General features: G+C 39.3%; 1 pseudogene; it reads left to right on the top strand.

Moving 5' to 3' along the window:
• The first annotated feature begins 271 nt into the window (after positions 1-271).
• Positions 272-925, top strand: LOC117718777 (large ribosomal subunit protein uL6 pseudogene; annotated as a pseudogene).
• Positions 926-4747: the final 3822 nt, after the last annotated feature.

The raw sequence follows: 4747 nt of genomic DNA, 5'->3' as shown, positions 1-4747 counted from the left end.
CTCTAGCACTTAGGTGAGTGATATGGGAGTATACCTCATGATATACGCTCAAGAAAGATTGTGAGATCATAAGTTCCAGACAGCCTGTAGCTACATAATGAGACACAGTCTCAAAGATATATAAAAAAATACAATCAGAATTAAAATATATTTATCAAGTCTATATTTTTGGAGATTGACAGTCCAAGATCAGACAGCCTCAAGGGTTGAAACTCTGGTGAGAGCTTCAATGAAAATGTCATCACAGCTCTTTGCCCCATCCACTGTGAGAATGAAGACCATTCTCAGCAATCAGACTGTCCCCATTCCAGAAAATGTCGACATCACTCTGAAGGGGCGCACAGACATTTTGAAGGGCCCCAGGGGAACTCTGCAGAGGGACTTCAATCACATCAATGTAGAACTGAGTCTTCTTGGAAAGAAAAAGAAAAGGTTCCGGGTCGACAAATGGTGGGGTAACAGAAAGGAACTGGCCACAGTCAGAACCAACTGCAGTCGTGTTCAGAACATGATCGAGGGTGTCACACTGGGCTTCTGTTACAAGATGAGGGCTGTGTATGCTCACTTCCCCATCAATGTCGTCATTCAGGAGAATGGGTCTTTGGTTGAAATCTGAAATTTCTTGGGTGAAAAATACATCCGCAGGGGTCGGATGAGGAACGGTGTTGCTTGTTCTGTCTCCCAAGCCCAGAAGGATGAATTAATCCTTGAAGGAAATGATATTGAACTTGTTTCAAATTCAGCGGCTCTGATTCAGCAAGCTACACCAGTTAAAGACAAAGAAATCAGGAAGTTTTTGGATGGCATCTATGTGTCTGAGAAGGGAACCGTGCAGCAGGCTGATGAGTGAGGCCTCGGATTCCTAGCTCCAGAAACAAGATCCTAATCGTAAGTACAATTTGGGCTCTTTGAGGGCAATAAAGGATTTATATATTGAAAAAAAGAAAAAAGAAAAAAAGAAAAGAAAATGTCATCACAATACAACATCCTGCGAGAGGTTGACATCAAGTGGCCAAACAGAAACCTACAAAGACTAAACCCAGGAGTTAATAATCAAGTATCCTGAAAGAATTACTCAGGATGTATCGAGAACTATTACATCTAATGTCTTCTTCAGCAACCTCTAAGAATTGAAGCTATGATTAGTTCTTTTTGCTTTAGAGCTTTCAGGTGTATTAACTTGATAGTATGAAATCTCTCAAAGTTTTTTATGTAGGAACTAAGTGCTGTGAACTAGCCTCTTAGAACCAATTTGATTTCATCTCATAAGTTTGGTTATGCTGTATGTTCCTTTTCATTGAATTCTAGAAAGCCTTTGGTTTATTTTTTAACCCACTTTTCATTCAGTAGAGAGGGATTCAATTTCTATGAGTTTGCAAGCTTTCTGTTGTTTCTCCTGATAATGATTTCTAGCTTTAATTCATGATGCTCTGATAGGATGCAAGGAGTTATTTCAAGATTCTTGTATCTGTTGAAACTGGCTTTGTGTTAATTTTGGAGAAAGTTCTATGAGGTGCAGAGAAGAAGGTATAATCTTTTGTGTTTAAGTGCAAAGTTCTGAAAATATCTGTTAGGTGTTATTTGTTTTATAATGTCTGTTAACTCTAATATTTCTCTGTTTAGCTTTTGTCTGGATGACCTGCCCATCAGCGAGAGTTGGGTACCAAATTCTGCCTCTATTAGTGTGTGAAGGTCAATAAGTCACTTAAGCTGTAGTAGTGTTTTTATTACAAACTTAATGGCCTTATATTTGGAGCATAGATATTAAGAAATGAAGTGTCATCTTGGTGGATTTTTTTTCTTGGATGAGTATGTAGGGTCCTTCTCTATGTCTTTTTTATTAGCTTTGGCTTGAAGTCTATCTTGTTATAATTAAAATGGTTATTTCAGCTTGCTTCTTTTGTCCATTTTCATGGAATATCTTTTTCTAACTCTGTACCCTGTGGTGATGTCTATTATTGATGTTGAAATGTGTTTCTTGGATTTAGTAGAAGGATGGATCTTGTTTTATATACATTCTTGTAGCCTGTGCCTTTTTATTGGGAAATTAAGACCACTGATATTGAGAATTTTCAATGGCCAATAATTTTTTATTTCCATTATTATTATTTTTGCATGGCAGTGGTTTGTGTGTGTGTGTGTGTGTGTGTGTGTGTGTGTGTGTGTGTGTGTGTATGGTGTCTCCCTATTTTGGAGATTATTTGTTTCTTGTGTTTTTAATGGGTATAGTTAATCTCAAATTATAATTTTTCTTCTAAAATTTTTTGTAGGGTTGGATTTGTATGTAGATATTGTTTAAATTTGGCTTTATCAAGGAATACCTTATTTTTCTATTTATGGTGATTAAAAGATTTCCTGGGCAGGGATCTGTGGTTACTTAGAGTATACAACACATTTGTCCAGGCCCTTCTGGATTTTAGAGTTTTTACTGAGAAGTCAGGTATAATTCTAATAGGTCTGCCATTTTACAGTACTTTCCTTTTTTTTCCTTGCAGCTTTTAATATTCTTTCTTTGTTCTGTATGTTTAGTGTTTTGATTATTATGTACTGAGAGGTCCTTCTTTTCTGGTTAATCTATTTGGTGTTCTGTATGTCTCTTAACTTTTATAAGAATCCTCTTTAAGTTACAATATTTTTTTATGATTTGTTGAAAATATTTTCTTCACATCTAAGCTGGGATTCCTCTCCTTCTATTCTTTTTATTCTTATATTTGCACTTTTGAGTATCCCAAATTCCCTGGTTGTTTTCTGTCAGGAGTTCTTGAGACTTAACATTTTGGCAAACATACCCGTTTCTCCTATGGTATCAATCCTTGAGATTCCTTTTCCCATTTCTTATATTCTGTTAGTGAAGATTGCCTCTATAGTTCCCGCAGGTTGTGATTTTGTTGTTAATTACATTCATATTTTAAGATCTTTAACAGTTTTATTCATTTCCTTCCATTGTTGATGTTTTCCTGTATTTTTTTTAAGGTATTCTGTTCATTCCCTTACACTGCTTATGTTCTGGAGATTTAAAGAATCTATTCATTTTGTCTTTAAGAATCTCTATAATCCTCATACAAGGCAGCTTTAAGGTCTATTCCTTTTGTTTGAGCTGTGTTGGAATACTCAATGTCTCATGCTGTTGTATACCTGAGATCTAGTGGAGACATATTACCCTGGGTATTATTGATATTGTTCTTGTGTTGGTGTCTAGGCATTTGGGGTTGAAATGACTAAAGCTTTAGGTGCGGATTTCTGAATTTGTGTTTGTTGGGTGGTGTTTTGTTCCTTGGTTTCTGTTTTCTCTCTTGGTTCATGGAGATTTGTTGTTCATGCAATGCCTGAAAATTTTCTTTGGACCTGATAGGTTCACTTGATAGGACACTGGAAGTTACAGGTAAAAAAAAGATTGGGGGGGGGTTCTGTATTGGAAGCTGATACTTAGGAATGAGGATAGGCAAGAGGTGTGAAGGGGTTCATAGGAGGGGAGAAAACAGTCTTCAATGAGAATCTGCTTATTTCATCTCCTTGGCATGGGAGGAGACAGTGAAGAGTTTCCATCCTAGAAGGTCTGCTATAATGCTTGGGGTGAGATTGAGAGATTGCATGTATAGGAAGAGAAATAGAGGCAAAGATTTACTGCCTGCCTGCTTCCCTGGCAGGAGTGGTCTGGGGCTTAGCAGGAGTGCCTTCTGGAGAGGGGAGCTGGAATAAAACAAGTTTGAAGAGGAAGTTTAGAAAGAGGAGCTCTTTGGGAACAGGAGATGTGGGCAGAGGGGAAAGAAAGGTTGCAGCTGGTGTTTGGAGGAAAGAAATGAGTGGTGAAGGTCTTCTTAGTTTACCTGTTCCCCTGGCCATCTCAATTGGTGTGCTCACAGGGAATGTCTGCAGTTGTTGAAGGATGGAATACTAGGATGAGTTGGGGAAGGAAGGTTGGAGGATATCTTTTTGATCCACTGGGTATGGGGACAGAGAGGAAAGGGAGATTGCACTAATTGTTATGCTACAGAGTTGGGACGAGACTGGTGGATTGGAACTGAAGCTGGAAGAGAAGTGTAGGTATGCTGTCAGCCTAGCTGCTTCCCTTGGAGGGAGTGGCCTTTGGGTTAGCAAGTGTTGCCTGCAAAAGTTGAGAGTAGGGTAAAGCTTTTGCTTTTTGCTTTTGAGTTGGGGAGAGCCCTTAGGAGGGGAAGTTCTGCAGGATCCACAGGAGATGAGTGCAGGAGGGCAGGGAAGACTGCAGCAGGTGTTCTGTTATAGAACTGGTCCTGAAACCAGACAGATTGGTTCTAGAAGAGCAGAGAAAAAGATGAAGACCTGCAGTCCACCTACCTGGTTCCCTAGCAGAAATAGCTTGTGGGCTAACATTGGGGAGCCTTCAGGAGTTGGGGACTGGAATTGAGTAGAAAGTGGGGGGTGGGCAGGAGGTTAGAAGGGGAAGGTTTTTAAGAGCTACAAGACATGTAAGGACTGAGGAAGGCTGCAGAAGGTGTTCTGTTGCAGAACTAGGATTCAGAGTGGGGGATTGAATTCAGAAGAGAGAAGGGTGTGGTGAAGGTCTGTGGTTAGTGTACCTATTTAAAAGAATCCCACTCCTTTGGAAGAGTGCAAGGGGAAAAGATGGAATGCAAGGATTACAAATTTAGGAGCAGCAGAGTCCAATGACATGCCAGTTCAGTTTTTGATGGTATAAGGTGCTGAGCTAGGGAACCTCACATTCACCAATAAGATACACACAATGTGCTTAATACCAGACAGAATT

The sequence above is a fragment of the Arvicanthis niloticus genome, chromosome 1, assembly GCF_011762505.2.
Source record: "Arvicanthis niloticus isolate mArvNil1 chromosome 1, mArvNil1.pat.X, whole genome shotgun sequence".
Lineage (NCBI taxonomy): Eukaryota > Metazoa > Chordata > Mammalia > Rodentia > Muridae > Arvicanthis > Arvicanthis niloticus.
Note: the sequence above shows the minus strand (reverse complement) of the source record. Positions and strands in the feature narration are given on the sequence as shown.